General features: G+C 52.5%; 27 non-coding genes across 27 annotated transcripts; 18 read left to right on the forward strand and 9 right to left on the reverse strand.

Annotated features, from left to right (window-relative positions):
• The first annotated feature begins 5149 nt into the window (after window positions 1-5149).
• Window positions 5150-5222, forward strand: Trnav-aac. The gene has a single exon. It is a non-coding gene; the product is annotated as a tRNA-Val (tRNA).
• Window positions 5223-5415: 193 nt separating this feature from the next.
• Window positions 5416-5487, reverse strand: Trnap-agg. The gene has a single exon. It is a non-coding gene; the product is annotated as a tRNA-Pro (tRNA).
• Window positions 5488-6195: 708 nt separating this feature from the next.
• On the forward strand, window positions 6196-6268 carry Trnav-aac. The gene has a single exon. It is a non-coding gene; the product is annotated as a tRNA-Val (tRNA).
• Window positions 6269-6461: 193 nt separating this feature from the next.
• Window positions 6462-6533, reverse strand: Trnap-agg. Its single transcript has one exon. It is a non-coding gene; the product is annotated as a tRNA-Pro (tRNA).
• Window positions 6534-7021: 488 nt separating this feature from the next.
• On the forward strand, window positions 7022-7094 carry Trnav-cac. The gene has a single exon. It is a non-coding gene; the product is annotated as a tRNA-Val (tRNA).
• Window positions 7095-7252: 158 nt separating this feature from the next.
• On the forward strand, window positions 7253-7325 carry Trnav-aac. Its single transcript has one exon. It is a non-coding gene; the product is annotated as a tRNA-Val (tRNA).
• A 193-nt stretch (window positions 7326-7518) lies between these two features.
• Window positions 7519-7590, reverse strand: Trnap-agg. The gene has a single exon. It is a non-coding gene; the product is annotated as a tRNA-Pro (tRNA).
• A 488-nt stretch (window positions 7591-8078) lies between these two features.
• Trnav-cac lies at window positions 8079-8151 on the forward strand. Its single transcript has one exon. It is a non-coding gene; the product is annotated as a tRNA-Val (tRNA).
• A 158-nt stretch (window positions 8152-8309) lies between these two features.
• On the forward strand, window positions 8310-8382 carry Trnav-aac. The gene has a single exon. It is a non-coding gene; the product is annotated as a tRNA-Val (tRNA).
• A 193-nt stretch (window positions 8383-8575) lies between these two features.
• Window positions 8576-8647, reverse strand: Trnap-agg. The gene has a single exon. It is a non-coding gene; the product is annotated as a tRNA-Pro (tRNA).
• Window positions 8648-9135: 488 nt separating this feature from the next.
• On the forward strand, window positions 9136-9208 carry Trnav-cac. The gene has a single exon. It is a non-coding gene; the product is annotated as a tRNA-Val (tRNA).
• Window positions 9209-9366: 158 nt separating this feature from the next.
• Trnav-aac lies at window positions 9367-9439 on the forward strand. Its single transcript has one exon. It is a non-coding gene; the product is annotated as a tRNA-Val (tRNA).
• A 753-nt stretch (window positions 9440-10192) lies between these two features.
• Trnav-cac lies at window positions 10193-10265 on the forward strand. The gene has a single exon. It is a non-coding gene; the product is annotated as a tRNA-Val (tRNA).
• A 158-nt stretch (window positions 10266-10423) lies between these two features.
• On the forward strand, window positions 10424-10496 carry Trnav-aac. Its single transcript has one exon. It is a non-coding gene; the product is annotated as a tRNA-Val (tRNA).
• A 193-nt stretch (window positions 10497-10689) lies between these two features.
• Trnap-agg lies at window positions 10690-10761 on the reverse strand. Its single transcript has one exon. It is a non-coding gene; the product is annotated as a tRNA-Pro (tRNA).
• Window positions 10762-11249: 488 nt separating this feature from the next.
• On the forward strand, window positions 11250-11322 carry Trnav-cac. Its single transcript has one exon. It is a non-coding gene; the product is annotated as a tRNA-Val (tRNA).
• A 158-nt stretch (window positions 11323-11480) lies between these two features.
• Trnav-aac lies at window positions 11481-11553 on the forward strand. The gene has a single exon. It is a non-coding gene; the product is annotated as a tRNA-Val (tRNA).
• A 193-nt stretch (window positions 11554-11746) lies between these two features.
• Trnap-agg lies at window positions 11747-11818 on the reverse strand. The gene has a single exon. It is a non-coding gene; the product is annotated as a tRNA-Pro (tRNA).
• Window positions 11819-12526: 708 nt separating this feature from the next.
• Window positions 12527-12599, forward strand: Trnav-aac. Its single transcript has one exon. It is a non-coding gene; the product is annotated as a tRNA-Val (tRNA).
• Window positions 12600-12791: 192 nt separating this feature from the next.
• Window positions 12792-12864, reverse strand: Trnap-agg. Its single transcript has one exon. It is a non-coding gene; the product is annotated as a tRNA-Pro (tRNA).
• Window positions 12865-13352: 488 nt separating this feature from the next.
• On the forward strand, window positions 13353-13425 carry Trnav-cac. Its single transcript has one exon. It is a non-coding gene; the product is annotated as a tRNA-Val (tRNA).
• A 158-nt stretch (window positions 13426-13583) lies between these two features.
• Trnav-aac lies at window positions 13584-13656 on the forward strand. The gene has a single exon. It is a non-coding gene; the product is annotated as a tRNA-Val (tRNA).
• Window positions 13657-13849: 193 nt separating this feature from the next.
• Window positions 13850-13921, reverse strand: Trnap-agg. The gene has a single exon. It is a non-coding gene; the product is annotated as a tRNA-Pro (tRNA).
• Window positions 13922-14409: 488 nt separating this feature from the next.
• Window positions 14410-14482, forward strand: Trnav-cac. The gene has a single exon. It is a non-coding gene; the product is annotated as a tRNA-Val (tRNA).
• A 158-nt stretch (window positions 14483-14640) lies between these two features.
• Trnav-aac lies at window positions 14641-14713 on the forward strand. Its single transcript has one exon. It is a non-coding gene; the product is annotated as a tRNA-Val (tRNA).
• Window positions 14714-14906: 193 nt separating this feature from the next.
• On the reverse strand, window positions 14907-14978 carry Trnap-agg. Its single transcript has one exon. It is a non-coding gene; the product is annotated as a tRNA-Pro (tRNA).
• A 708-nt stretch (window positions 14979-15686) lies between these two features.
• On the forward strand, window positions 15687-15759 carry Trnav-aac. The gene has a single exon. It is a non-coding gene; the product is annotated as a tRNA-Val (tRNA).
• Window positions 15760-15871: the final 112 nt, after the last annotated feature.

The raw sequence follows: 15871 nt of genomic DNA on the forward strand, positions 1-15871 counted from the left end.
GAGTGGATCGGCAGAGTAACATTCTTCCAGACGTTCCTCCAGGACACGGATGGAGACGCCAGTTCTATGGGATTGGGACCGGCCAGTCCCTCCCAGCGGGCAATCAAGCCCTTGGTCGTTGGCACCGGTCGCCGCAAGAAGACTTCACCGAGGTAACTCACCGCAATGTAAAATTCCCGAATGTGTTTCAACTTAAAATTTAGGCGTCCGACATCGACAGGTGGAGCAAGGCTCGCCGGACGCACAACAGTAAAAAGCCTGGATGTAATTGAAGTCACTTCTTGCGTAACAATAAGAGTCGTTCGGCGGACGTACAAAGCAGACGCCTTGCGAGTAATGTCAGAGAGGCCCAAGCCTCCGGAGATACGCGGTTTCGTCATAACCTCGTAACGTAACTTGAATAGATGGCCCTTCCATATAAACCTGCTCGACAATTGGCGCAACCTTTTCGCCACCATCATGGGGAGTGGGAACAGCTGAGCAACATAATAAGCTTTACATAGAACGTAGGTGTCTAAAATTCTGACTTTTTGCAAAATGGTAGCAGAGCGCTGCTCATGGACCATCAGAGCCCCCTGTATCTTCTCGGTGACAGATTTCCAATTGAGAGCCGCCATTTTTAGAGGACACCGATCAATGATAATCCCCAAGGACGTATGGCGATCGACAAAAGTGGCCCAAGGGACATCAGCATCGCGAAATCCTCGAATATCAAGGAGCTTACATTTACCCTGATTGAGACGCGCTCCAGAGACACGACAGTATGCATCAACTGCCCCTTTCAACAACGGGATATCATCACGTTGACGGAGGAGAACAACAACATCATCCGCATATGCCTTAACAGAGAGCTTCCCACCAGAGAGGGACATACCCTGAAGCTTGAGAGCAATAGTCCGAAGCAGCGGTTCCAGGGACAATACGAATAAAGACATAGAGAGCGGACTACCCTGAGGCACCCCGCGGCGGATAGCAATGGGCGGCGTCAGCTGCCCATTGACTGACACCCGAGCTGTTATTCCCCTATACAAATTGCCAAGAACACCACGTGATGAAGCGTTAAAACCTATTGTACCTAAAACACGATCTAAAAACACATGACTGACGTGATCAAAAGCCTTATAAAAATCAAGGAAGGCAAAGGCACAATGTACGTTTGTAACCGCCGCAACCGAGACAACATCCCGATATTCGGCTACTGGTGTTAGAATAGATCTATCATGAAAACAACATTGATGTGCACCAATCACACCCCGAAGCAGAAAGGATAATCGGCTATTGAGCGCTCTAGCAGCTGTCTTGTAGTCAAAGTTCAGCAATGTGAGCGGACGAAGATTGGCAGCAGATAAACGACCAGAGGACTTCGGAATTAAAACAATTTTCCCTACTTTAAAATCAGCAGGCACATCCATCCCCCTGACAATCTCATTTAAAATCTGCGTAAAAATGCCACCCAAAAGAGGCCAAAAACGGAGGTAAAATTCTTTAGGCAGGCCGTCTGGACCCGGCGATTTACCGGACGGAGAGCGAGCAATAAAATCGAAAACATCATCTACCTGGAATTCCCGGAGAAAGTCGCCGTTCGCGTCAGGCGTGATCGTCGCAGCTAGATCCCCAAGGACATCATCCGAAAGAGGATCACAAGAATCATCGGTAGAATATAGACTAGTGTAATACTGATGAAGAGCACGAACCATTTCCTCCTGTGCAATAAGCTGTCGCCCATCATCCACCGTAAGAGAAGAGATGAAGGAGCGACGACGACGAGTCTGATGCCGTAGCAGGTGGTACAAGGATGTCAGTTCACCTTCAACAAGAGAGTGAGGTTTCGACTTAACTCGCAGACCATCCATCTGTCGTCGTTTAAGGCTCAAGAGCCTGGCTTTAATACGACGAACATCATGGATCCGCAGTGGAGAGGTACCCGCCGCGTCATATAGTTCACGCAGGACAGAGTAGTAATATTCATACGTGTTCTTAAAATCACGCGCCCTAGCAGCACAGTAGAAAATCAAAGTCTGACGAATCTTGGGCTTGGCAAACGCAGTCCACCAAGCCAGCAAGGAGGGGTATCGCGGGACAGAGCGAAGACATCGCTCCCACACGCCACTTATAACATCATCCATAGCACTGTCGGCAAGGTGGGAAACATTTAACATCCACTGGGAACGATAAAGTTTTGCAGGTTGGCGACTAAGATTTACAGTTGCAGTAAAAGCACAATGGTCAGAAAAACTAGTAGGAATAACATCGACAGAAAGAATTTTATCACATAAAAAATCAGATAAATAGAATCTGTCGAGTCTACTGCATGAGGACGCGGTAAAAAACGTATATTTCACCAGGGTTGGATATTTGTGTTCCCAAACATCACGCAGATGCATCGTACGAACTAAGTCATGTAAATCACGGCAATAATTAAAATTGGGGGACTGGTCTGCAGGGCGTAAAACACAATTAAAATCGCCTCCGAGCAGGAGACTCCGAGGACTCTGGCGCAAAAGATAAATAAGCTCTTCTTTATAAAAGCGCGATCGAGCCACAGTGTGACCCGAACCAGAGGGGGCATACAAAACAACGAGGCGGAGATCAAAAAGACGACAACCAATCCCACGGCCAGAGTCAAGGAATTCAATGTCAGTAATAGGAATGCCCTCTCGAAAGAAAAGAGCAGTTCCTGTTGAATATTCCGGCGCGACATTAAAAACAGTTTGAAATCCAGGTAGAGAGAGATCAGAAAACAACACTTCCTGCAAAAACACTACGTCCGCACAGGCGTCGTAAATAAACTGCCGCAAAGAGGCAATGCGAACGTCGGACTCAATACGGTTAACATTTAAGGTAAGAAAGGTGTATGCTTGAACCATAGAGAGAAAAGCGAGAAAACAAATCACCTACACCGACGCACCAGCGTCACAGTCCATAGCAGGGGTGACGGAGGCATCCGAGGGAGGGGGACTGCTACCCCGTTCCGCGGATCCCTTACGTTTCGGTTTTTTACGAACAGCATTAACGTTCGGCTGAACGCGTAACTTGCGTCGGCTGACGGGCAAGGAAGCTTCAGCCGCCGGTGACGTAGGAGGGTCAAGTTCTGTTTCCGACACCACCCGCGCCGGTCCACATGCGGGATCCGGGGTCGCGGGGGAAACATCCGACAAAACAGAATGGTCAACACCTGCACTAGCTTCCGGCAAACATGGACTGCACGGAGGCGAAACGTGAGCAGGAAGGTCCGAGGCCGCAGAGTTGGAAGGAAGCGGAGCAGCTCCGCTGGCAGAGGTATGGGGCAGCGAAGCAGGAAGTTGTCGCGGCTCCACTTGTTGTGACATCGAAGTCGGTTCGGAAGACGGCGCCAACAGGCCCGACCGACGACCCGACTCGAGAGAAGCCGCGTCGGAGGCCGGAGGGGCGCCAGCAGCCGCCACCGGAACCGCTACCTCAGGAGGGCAGGGAGCAGCTACAGTACACAGTGGCTCGGAGGATGCCGGTCGCTGGGACTGGGGCATCTCAGGGAGATCCTCATCCGTACTATTTCCATCGTGTGGGCGACGCCTCTTATTATTCAAAAGTGGCACACCCACCTGAGGGACAGACGGAACAACATCAGATTTAGCACGCAAAGGAGGAAATTCTGTATCAGGGGTGCGAAAAAACCTGTGGCGGGGCGCTACTACCACTGGACTGTGCTACACCAAGAGCAGAACCACCTGCAACGAGGTCAGCGACCGTTAACTTGCGACGCTGTTCGAGAGAATTTTTTAAAACAAAAACTCTCCGCGGACAGTCGGTACGCACGTGACCACTTTCATTGCACAAAAAACAGGTGCCAACCTGACCACTATATGTTACATGGACACGATATCCACCGATCTGCAGGTGAGATGGAATATTCTGCTTAACGTGCATTTCGACTGAACGAATACCACTGTAACATTGCAGGCGATGTTGGCTTGACCAGCGTTCAAGGCGAATGCTCTTTACATCACCATACTTCTGTAGACCCTCCTTAAGATAGACATTATCCACCTCCGGTGGAAGGTTGTAAACACGAACATTGGTATACGTGATGGAAGCATTGGAAAGCAGCACGGTACTTACAGAAACATCCCGATGCCGAAAGAGAACTTGATGACCATATTTAGAAAGAATTTTATCAACCTGAAGTGGGTCCATAAACTTAACAAAGAAAACATACAGTTCGGTATCAAAATAAGCAGTGTGCACCTGATCCGAATGAACACCAAAGGAATCTACCAACCAATCATGAATCTCAATAGAACTAGGTTGCACATGGCGGGTTGACTTGTCAAAAGCAAAACTAACTGTAGCCTGACGAGGAATAACCTGGGACGACATTTTCAAAATATGCGGTCGAAACCGCTACACAAAAAACACTGAAATAAGGACAGAAAAAAAAACACAAGGTACGAAACAACGACGGAGAAACACTCACAGAAGTTGCAACACAACACGTAAACAAAAACGATAGTCCACTATACGTAACGCTACGGCGGAGCGGAAGACTAGGCACGTCCACACTGCACGGCGTCTAAAGCGGAACTGATCGACAGACTGTGTGGCGACACCGTGGGTCACGGGCAGCACCGTTCTCGGAGGTGCCGTGGCCCGCGGTCGGCGGCCTTCCAGGGCTATTGGCATCTTCATGTAGAGCTGCCGCCGGGTGCGCACTGCCTGCTGCTAAGGAGGTGATTGTTTTTGCTGATGTGACTTGCAATAACGACTGCGCGAAACGCCGCTATCTCGTTGGGGATGCTACGACATACACCCTCTCGAGCACCCCGAATACTTGTTGAGCCCTCGGCTACGATGGGTTTCAGGCTGTCAAATGAACTATGGTGTGTGCATGCGCGGACGGGAGAAAGGCTGAGGCGTCTTCGAGTGTACAAGGATGGACAGAGCGTATCCGTCGTTTCCGTAGTGTAGCGGTTATCACGTCTGCTTCACACGCAGAAGGTCCCCGGGCGGGAACAGTATATTCCTGCCTATGTCGCATACTACTCGAGTGAGCCACGTCGTGTGTGGATCTGCTACATGTACCTTCGTCATGCAAGTGCCGCATTTACTGAATTTTTAAGTTACGATGGCAACCTTGCTACAAGTTCTCTGAGAAGCAAGAACGAAAGCAGTGGTTTCCGTGGTGTAGCGGTTATCACGTCTGCCTAACACGCAGAAGGTCCCCGGTTCGATCCCGGGCGGAAACACTTTTTCATCACTTTAAACAAGACATACCGACAAGCATTTGCCACGTTCTGTACCTAAAGCTTGGCAATCACCTTCATACGTCGGACCAGACGGTCATTTCTTTACACCAAGTATGAAATTCACTTTACACTGACGGGCAGCTTTTTGCGCTGACTCAGCCACCTACGTGCGACCAGTTTGCACAAAACTCTAGGGCTCGTCCGGGATTTGAACCCGGGACCTCCTGCACCCTAAGCAGGAATCATACCCGTAGACCAACGAGCCCTGTGACAGCGTGAACGCCAATTATTTCAGCAAACTGCATCCCTCGAAGTCGTCCAGGGTGCTCTTTGAATCTGGTGCGGCTGGCGGGATGGGGAAGGTGCTTTCTGCCGGCAGTGCTGTTCTTCGACAGACTGTGTGGCGACACCGTGGGTCACGGGCAGCACCGTTCTCGGAGGTGCCGTGGCCCGCGGTCGGCGGCCTTCCAGGGCTATTGGCATCTTCATGTAGAGCTGCCGCCGGTTGCGCACTGCCTGCTGCTAAGGAGGTGATTGTTTTTGCTGATGTGACTTGCAATAACGACTGCGCGAAACGCCGCTATCTCGTTGGGGATGCTACGACATACACCCTCTCGAGCACCCCGAATACTTGTTGAGACCTCGGCTACGATGGGTTTCAGGCTGTCAAATGAACTATGGTGTGTGCACGCGCGGACGGGAGAAAGGCTGAGGCGTCTTCGAGTGTACAAGGATGGACAGAGCGTATCCGTCGTTTCCGTAGTGTAGCGGTTATCACGTCTGCTTCACACGCAGAAGGTCCCCGGGCGGGAACAGTATATTCCTGCCTATGTCGCATACTACTCGAGTGAGCCACGTCGTGTGTGGATCTGCTACATGTACCTTCGTCATGCAAGTGCCGCATTTACTGAATTTTTAAGTTACGATGGCAACCTTGCTACAAGTTCTCTGAGAAGCAAGAACGAAAGCAGTGGTTTCCGTGGTGTAGCGGTTATCACGTCTGCCTAACACGCAGAAGGTCCCCGGTTCGATCCCGGGCGGAAACACTTTTTCATCACTTTAAACAAGACATACCGACAAGCATTTGCCACGTTCTGTACCTAAAGCTTGGCAATCACCTTCATACGTCGGACCAGACGGTCATTTCTTTACACCAAGTATGAAATTCACTTTACACTGACGGGCAGCTTTTTGCGCTGACTCAGCCACCTACGTGCGACCAGTTTGCACAAAACTCTAGGGCTCGTCCGGGATTTGAACCCGGGACCTCCTGCACCCTAAGCAGGAATCATACCCGTAGACCAACGAGCCCTGTGACAGCGTGAACGCCAATTATTTCAGCAAACTGCATCCCTCGAAGTCGTCCAGGGTGCTCTTTGAATCTGGTGCGGCTGGCGGGATGGGGAAGGTGCTTTCTGCCGGCAGTGCTGTTCTTCGACAGACTGTGTGGCGACACCGTGGGTCACGGGCAGCACCGTTCTCGGAGGTGCCGTGGCCCGCGGTCGGCGGCCTTCCAGGGCTATTGGCATCTTCATGTAGAGCTGCCGCCGGGTGCGCACTGCCTGCTGCTAAGGAGGTGATTGTTTTTGCTGATGTGACTTGCAATAACGACTGCGCGAAACGCCGCTATCTCGTTGGGGATGCTACGACATACACCCTCTCGAGCACCCCGAATACTTGTTGAGACCTCGGCTACGATGGGTTTCAGGCTGTCAAATGAACTATGGTGTGTGCACGCGCGGACGGGAGGAAGGCTGAGGCGTCTTCGAGTGTACAAGGATGGACAGAGCGTATCCGTCGTTTCCGCAGTGTAGCGGTTATCACGTCTGCTTCACACGCAGAAGGTCCCCGGTTCGATCCCGGGCGGGAACAGTATTTTCCTGCCTATGTCGCATACTACTCGAGTGAGCCACGTCGTGTGTGGATCTGCTACATGTACCTTCGTCATGCAAGTGCCGCATTTACTGAATTTTTAAGTTACGATGGCAACCTTGCTACAAGTTCTCTGAGAAGCAAGAACGAAAGCAGTAGTTTCCGTGGTGTAGCGGTTATCACGTCTGCCTAACACGCAGAAGGTCCCCGGTTCGATCCCGGGCTGAAACACTTTTTCATCACTTTAAACAAGACATACCGACAAGCATTTGCCACGTTCTGTACCTAAAGCTTGGCAATCACCTTCATACGTCGGACCAGACGGTCATTTCTTTACACCAAGTATGAAATTCACTTTACACTGACGGGCAGCTTTTTGCGCTGACTCAGCCACCTACGTGCGACCAGTTTGCACAAAACTCTAGGGCTCGTCCGGGATTTGAACCCGGGACCTCCTGCACCCTAAGCAGGAATCATACCCGTAGACCAACGAGCCCTGTGACAGCGTGAACGCCAATTATTTCAGCAAACTGCATCCCTCGAAGTCGTCCAGGGTGCTCTTTGAATCTGGTGCGGCTGGCGGGATGGGGAAGGTGCTTTCTGCCGGCAGTGCTGTTCTTCGACAGACTGTGTGGCGACACCGTGGGTCACGGGCAGCACCGTTCTCGGAGGTGCCGTGGCCCGCGGTCGGCGGCCTTCCAGGGCTATTGGCATCTTCATGTAGAGCTGCCGCCGGGTGCGCACTGCCTGCTGCTAAGGAGGTGATTGTTTTTGCTGATGTGACTTGCAATAACGACTGCGCGAAACGCCGCTATCTCGTTGGGGATGCTACGACATACACCCTCTCGAGCACCCCGAATACTTGTTGAGACCTCGGCTACGATGGGTTTCAGGCTGTCAAATGAACTATGGTGTGTGCACGCGCGGACGGGAGGAAGGCTGAGGCGTCTTCGAGTGTACAAGGATGGACAGAGCGTATCCGTCGTTTCCGCAGTGTAGCGGTTATCACGTCTGCTTCACACGCAGAAGGTCCCCGGTTCGATCCCGGGCGGGAACAGTATTTTCCTGCCTATGTCGCATACTACTCGAGTGAGCCACGTCGTGTGTGGATCTGCTACATGTACCTTCGTCATGCAAGTGCCGCATTTACTGAATTTTTAAGTTACGATGGCAACCTTGCTACAAGTTCTCTGAGAAGCAAGAACGAAAGCAGTAGTTTCCGTGGTGTAGCGGTTATCACGTCTGCCTAACACGCAGAAGGTCCCCGGTTCGATCCCGGGCTGAAACACTTTTTCATCACTTTAAACAAGACATACCGACAAGCATTTGCCACGTTCTGTACCTAAAGCTTGGCAATCACCTTCATACGTCGGACCAGACGGTCATTTCTTTACACCAAGTATGAAATTCACTTTACACTGACGGGCAGCTTTTTGCGCTGACTCAGCCACCTACGTGCGACCAGTTTGCACAAAACTCTAGGGCTCGTCCGGGATTTGAACCCGGGACCTCCTGCACCCTAAGCAGGAATCATACCCGTAGACCAACGAGCCCTGTGACAGCGTGAACGCCAATTATTTCAGCAAACTGCATCCCTCGAAGTCGTCCAGGGTGCTCTTTGAATCTGGTGCGGCTGGCGGGATGGGGAAGGTGCTTTCTGCCGGCAGTGCTGTTCTTCGACAGACTGTGTGGCGACACCGTGGGTCACGGGCAGCACCGTTCTCGGAGGTGCCGTGGCCCGCGGTCGGCGGCCTTCCAGGGCTATTGGCATCTTCATGTAGAGCTGCCGCCGGGTGCGCACTGCCTGCTGCTAAGGAGGTGATTGTTTTTGCTGATGTGACTTGCAATAACGACTGCGCGAAACGCCGCTATCTCGTTGGGGATGCTACGACATACACCCTCTCGAGCACCCCGAATACTTGTTGAGACCTCGGCTACGATGGGTTTCAGGCTGTCAAATGAACTATGGTGTGTGCACGCGCGGACGGGAGAAAGGCTGAGGCGTCTTCGAGTGTACAAGGATGGACAGAGCGTATCCGTCGTTTCCGTAGTGTAGCGGTTATCACGTCTGCTTCACACGCAGAAGGTCCCCGGTTCGATCCCGGGCGGGAACAGTATTTTCCTGCCTATGTCGCATACTACTCGAGTGAGCCACGTCGTGTGTGGATCTGCTACATGTACCTTCGTCATGCAAGTGCCGCATTTACTGAATTTTTAAGTTACGATGGCAACCTTGCTACAAGTTCTCTGAGAAGCAAGAACGAAAGCAGTAGTTTCCGTGGTGTAGCGGTTATCACGTCTGCCTAACACGCAGAAGGTCCCCGGTTCGATCCCGGGCTGAAACACTTTTTCATCACTTTAAACAAGACATACCGACAAGCATTTGCCACGTTCTGTACCTAAAGCTTGGCAATCACCTTCATACGTCGGACCAGACGGTCATTTCTTTACACCAAGTATGAAATTCACTTTACACTGACGGGCAGCTTTTTGCGCTGACTCAGCCACCTACGTGCGACCAGTTTGCACAAAACGCTAGGGCTCGTCCGGGATTTGAACCCGGGACCTGCTGCACCCTAAGCAGGAATCATACGCCTAGACCAACGAGCCCTGTGACAGCGTGAACGCCAATTATTTCAGCAAACTGCATCCCTCGAAGTCGTCCAGGGTGCTCTTTGAATCTGGTGCGGCTGGCGGGATGGGGAAGGTGCTTTCTGCCGGCAGTGCTGTTCTTCGACAGACTGTGTGGCGACACCGTGGGTCACGGGCAGCACCGTTCTCGGAGGTGCCGTGGCCCGCGGTCGGCGGCCTTCCAGGGCTATTGGCATCTTCATGTAGAGCTGCCGCCGGGTGCGCACTGCCTGCTGCTAAGGAGGTGATTGTTTTTGCTGATGTGACTTGCAATAACGACTGCGCGAAACGCCGCTATCTCGTTGGGGATGCTACGACATACACCCTCTCGAGCACCCCGAATACTTGTTGAGCCCTCGGCTACGATGGGTTTCAGGCTGTCAAATGAACTATGGTGTGTGCATGCGCGGACGGGAGAAAGGCTGAGGCGTCTTCGAGTGTACAAGGATGGACAGAGCGTATCCGTCGTTTCCGTAGTGTAGCGGTTATCACGTCTGCTTCACACGCAGAAGGTCCCCGGTTCGATCCCGGGCGGGAACAGTATTTTCCTGCCTATGTCGCATACTACTCGAGTGAGCCACGTCGTGTGTGGATCTGCTACATGTACCTTCGTCATGCAAGTGCCGCTTTTACTGAATTTTTAAGTTACGATGGCAACCTTGCTACAAGTTCTCTGAGAAGCAAGAACGAAAGCAGTAGTTTCCGTGGTGTAGCGGTTATCACGTCTGCCTAACACGCAGAAGGTCCCCGGTTCGATCCCGGGCTGAAACACTTTTTCATCACTTTAAACAAGACATACCGACAAGCATTTGCCACGTTCTGTACCTAAAGCTTGGCAATCACCTTCATACGTCGGACCAGACGGTCATTTCTTTACACCAAGTATGAAATTCACTTTACACTGACGGGCAGCTTTTTGCGCTGACTCAGCCACCTACGTGCGACCAGTTTGCACAAAACGCTAGGGCTCGTCCGGGATTTGAACCCGGGACCTCCTGCACCCTAAGCAGGAATCATACCCCTAGACCAACGAGCCCTGTGACAGCGTGAACGCCAATTATTTCAGCAAACTGCATCCCTCGAAGTCGTCCAGGGTGCTCTTTGAATCTGGTGCGGCTGGCGGGATGGGGAAGGTGCTTTCTGCCGGCAGTGCTGTTCTTCGACAGACTGTGTGGCGACACCGTGGGTCACGGGCAGCACCGTTCTCGGAGGTGCCGTGGCCCGCGGTCGGCGGCCTTCCAGGGCTATTGGCATCTTCATGTAGAGCTGCCGCCGGGTGCGCACTGCCTGCTGCTAAGGAGGTGATTGTTTTTGCTGATGTGACTTGCAATAACGACTGCGCGAAACGCCGCTATCTCGTTGGGGATGCTACGACATACACCCTCTCGAGCACCCCGAATACTTGTTGAGCCCTCGGCTACGATGGGTTTCAGGCTGTCAAATGAACTATGGTGTGTGCATGCGCGGACGGGAGAAAGGCTGAGGCGTCTTCGAGTGTACAAGGATGGACCCCTCGGGTCCGTCGTTTCCGTAGTGTAGCGGTTATCACGTCTGCTTCACGCGCAGAAGGTCCCCGGTTCGATCCCGGGCGGGAATAGTATTTTCCTGCCTATGTCGTATTGTCCTCCAATGAGCCACGTCGTGTGTGGATCTGCTGCATGTCCCTTCGTTTTGCAAGTACCACATTTATTGAATTTTTTAGTTACGATGGCAACATCACTACAAGTTGTCTGTGAAGTAAGGTGCACACAACCAGTTTCCGTGGTGTAGCGGTTATCACGTCTGCCTAACACGCAGAAGGTTCCCGGTTCGATCCCGGGCGGAAACACTTTTTCATCACTTTAAACAAGACATACCGACAAGCATTTGCCACGTTCTGTACCTAAAGCTTGGCAATCACCTTCATACGTCGGACCAGACGGTCATTTCTTTACACCAAGTATGAAATTCACTTTACACTGACGGGCAGCTTTTTGCGCTGACTCAGCCACCTACGTGCGACCAGTTTGCACAAAACGCTAGGGCTCGTCCGGGATTTGAACCCGGGACCTCCTGCACCCTAAGCAGGAATCGTACCCCTAGACCAACGAGCCCTATGACAGCGTGAACGCCAATTATTTCAGCAAACTGCATCCCTCGAAGTCGTCCAGGGTGCTCTTTGAATCTGGTGCGGCTGGCGGGATGGGGAAGGTGCTTTCTGCCGGCAGTGCTGTTCTTCGACAGACTGTGTGGCGACACCGTGGGTCACGGGCAGCACCGTTCTCGGAGGTGCCGTGGCCCGCGGTCGGCGGCCTTCCAGGGCTATTGGCATCTTCATGTAGAGCTGCCGCCGGGTGCGCACTGCCTGCTGCTAAGGAGGTGATTGTTTTTGCTGACGTGACTTGCAATAACGACTGCGCGAAACGCCGCTATCTCGTTGGGGATGCTACGACATACACCCTCTCGAGCACCCCGAATACTTGTTGAGCCCTCGGCTACGATGGGTTTCAGGCTGTCAAATGAACTATGGTGTGTGCATGCGCGGACGGGAGAAAGGCTGAGGCGTCTTCGAGTGTACAAGGATGGACAGAGCGTATCCGTCGTTTCCGTAGTGTAGCGGTTATCACGTCTGCTTCACACGCAGAAGGTCCCCGGGCGGGAACAGTATTTTCCTGCCTATGTCGCATACTACTCGAGTGAGCCACGTCGTGTGTGGATCTGCTACATGTACCTTCGTCATGCAAGTGCCGCATTTACTGAATTTTTAAGTTACGATGGCAACCTTGCTACAAGTTCTCTGAGAAGCAAGAACGAAAGCAGTAGTTTCCGTGGTGTAGCGGTTATCACGTCTGCCTAACACGCAGAAGGTTCCCGGTTCGATCCCGGGCGGAAACACTTTTTCATCACTTTAAACAAGACATACCGACAAGCATTTGCCACGTTCTGTACCTAAAGCTTGGCAATCACCTTCATACGTCGGACCAGACGGTCATTTCTTTACACCAAGTATGAAATTCACTTTACACTGACGGGCAGCTTTTTGCGCTGACTCAGCCACCTACGTGCGACCAGTTTGCACAAAACGCTAGCGCTCGTCCGGGATTTGAACCCGGGACCTCCTGCACCCTAAGCAGGAATCGTACCCCTAGACCAACGAGCCCTGTGACAGCGTGAACGCCAATTATTTCAGCAAACTGCATCCCTCGAAGTCGTCCAGGGTGCTCTTTGAATCTGGTGCGGCTGGCGGGATGGGGAAGGTGCTTTCTGCCGGCAGTGCTGTTCTTCGACAGACTGTGTGGCGACACCGTGGGTCACGGGCAGCACCGTTCTCGGAGGTGCCGTGGCCCGCGGTCGGCGGCCTTCCAGGGCTATTGGCATCTTCATGTAGAGCTGCCGCCGGGTGCGCACTGCCTGCTGCTAAGGAGGTGATTGTTTTTGCTGATGTGACTTGCAATAACGACTGCGCGAAACGCCGCTATCTCGTTGGGGATGCTACGACATACACCCTCTCGAGCACCCCGAATACTTGTTGAGCCCTCGGCTACGATGGGTTTCAGGCTGTCAAATGAACTATGGTGTGTGCATGCGCGGACGGGAGAAAGGCTGAGGCGTCTTCGAGTGTACAAGGATGGACCCCTCGGGTCCGTCGTTTCCGTAGTGTAGCGGTTATCACGTCTGCTTCACGCGCAGAAGGTCCCCGGTTCGATCCCGGGCGGGAATAGTATTTTCCTGCCTATGTCGTATTGTCCTCCAATGAGCCACGTCGTGTGTGGATCTGCTGCATGTCCCTTCGTTTTGCAAGTACCACATTTATTGAATTTTTTAGTTACGATGGCAACATCACTACAAGTTGTCTGTGAAGTAAGGTGCACACAACCAGTTTCCGTGGTGTAGCGGTTATCACGTCTGCCTAACACGCAGAAGGTTCCCGGTTCGATCCCGGGCGGAAACACTTTTTCATCACTTTAAACAAGACATACCGACAAGCATTTGCCACGTTCTGTACCTAAAGCTTGGCAATCACCTTCATACGTCGGACCAGACGGTCATTTCTTTACACCAAGTATGAAATTCACTTTACACTGACGGGCAGCTTTTTGCGCTGACTCAGCCACCTACGTGCGACCAGTTTGCACAAAACGCTAGGGCTCGTCCGGGATTTGAACCCGGGACCTCCTGCACCCTAAGCAGGAATCGTACCCCTAGACCAACGAGCCCTGTGACAGCGTGAACGCCAATTATTTCAGCAAACTGCATCCCTCGAAGTCGTCCAGGGTGCTCTTTGAATCTGGTGCGGCTGGCGGGATGGGGAAGGTGCTTTCTGCCGGCAGTGCTGTTCTTCGACAGACTGTGTGGCGACACCGTGGGTCACGGGCAGCACCGTTCTCGGAGGTGCCGTGGCCCGCGGTCGGCGGCCTTCCAGGGCTATTGGCATCTTCATGTAGAGCTGCCGCCGGGTGCGCACTGCCTGCTGCTAAGGAGGTGATTGTTTTTGCTGACGTGACTTGCAATAACGACTGCGCGAAACGCCGCTATCTCGTTGGGGATGCTACGACATACACCCTCTCGAGCACCCCGAATACTTGTTGAGCCCTCGGCTACGATGGGTTTCAGGCTGCCAAATGAACTATGGTGTGTGCATGCGCGGACGGGAGAAAGGCTGAGGCGTCTTCGAGTGTACAAGGATGGACAGAGCGTATCCGTCGTTTCCGTAGTGTAGCGGTTATCACGTCTGCTTCACACGCAGAAGGTCCCCGGTTCGATCCCGGGCGGGAACAGTATTTTCCTGCCTATGTCGCATACTACTCGAGTGAGCCACGTCGTGTGTGGATCTGCTACATGTACCTTCGTCATGCAAGTGCCGCATTTACTGAATTTTTAAGTTACGATGGCAACCTTGCTACAAGTTCTCTGAGAAGCAAGAACGAAAGCAGTAGTTTCCGTGGTGTAGCGGTTATCACGTCTGCCTAACACGCAGAAGGTCCCCGGTTCGATCCCGGGCTGAAACACTTTTTCATCACTTTAAACAAGACATACCGACAAGCATTTGCCACGTTCTGTACCTAAAGCTTGGCAATCACCTTCATACGTCGGACCAGACGGTCATTTCTTTACACCAAGTATGAAATTCACTTTACACTGACGGGCAGCTTTTTGCGCTGACTCAGCCACCTACGTGCGACCAGTTTGCACAAAACGCTAGGGCTCGTCCGGGATTTGAACCCGGGACCTGCTGCACCCTAAGCAGGAATCATACCCCTAGACCAACGAGCCCTGTGACAGCGTGAACGCCAATTATTTCAGCAAACTGCATCCCTCGAAGTCGTCCAGGGTGCTCTTTGAATCTGGTGCGGCTGGCGGGATGGGGAAGGTGCTTTCTGCCGGCAGTGCTGTTCTTCGACAGACTGTGTGGCGACACCGTGGGTCACGGGCAGCACCGTTCTCGGAGGTGCCGTGGCCCGCGGTCGGCGGCCTTCCAGGGCTATTGGCATCTTCATGTAGAGCTGCCGCCGGGTGCGCACTGCCTGCTGCTAAGGAGGTGATTGTTTTTGCTGATGTGACTTGCAACAACGACTGCGCGAAACGCCGCTATCTCGTTGGGGATGCTACGACATACACCCTCTCGAGCACCCCGAATACTTGTTGAGCCCTCGGCTACGATGGGTTTCAGGCTGTCAAATGAACTATGGTGTGTGCATGCGCGGACGGGAGAAAGGCTGAGGCGTCTTCGAGTGTACAAGGATGGACAGAGCGTATCCGTCGTTTCCGTAGTGTAGCGGTTATCACGTCTGCTTCACACGCAGAAGGTCCCCGGGCGGGAACAGTATTTTCCTGCCTATGTCGCATACTACTCGAGTGAGCCACGTCGTGTGTGGATCTGCTACATGTACCTTCGTCATGCAAGTGCCGCATTTACTGAATTTTTAAGTTACGATGGCAACCTTGCTACAAGTTCTCTGAGAAGCAAGAACGAAAGCAGTAGTTTCCGTGGTGTAGCGGTTATCACGTCTGCCTAACACGCAGAAGGTTCCCGGTTCGATCCCGGGCGGAAACACTTTTTCATCACTTTAAACAAGACATACCGACAAGCATTTGCCACGTTCTGTACCTAAAGCTTGGCAATCACCTTCATACGTCGGACCAGACGGTCATTTCTTTACACCAAG

The sequence above is a fragment of the Schistocerca piceifrons genome, unplaced genomic scaffold, assembly GCF_021461385.2.
Source record: "Schistocerca piceifrons isolate TAMUIC-IGC-003096 unplaced genomic scaffold, iqSchPice1.1 HiC_scaffold_538, whole genome shotgun sequence".
Lineage (NCBI taxonomy): Eukaryota > Metazoa > Arthropoda > Insecta > Orthoptera > Acrididae > Schistocerca > Schistocerca piceifrons.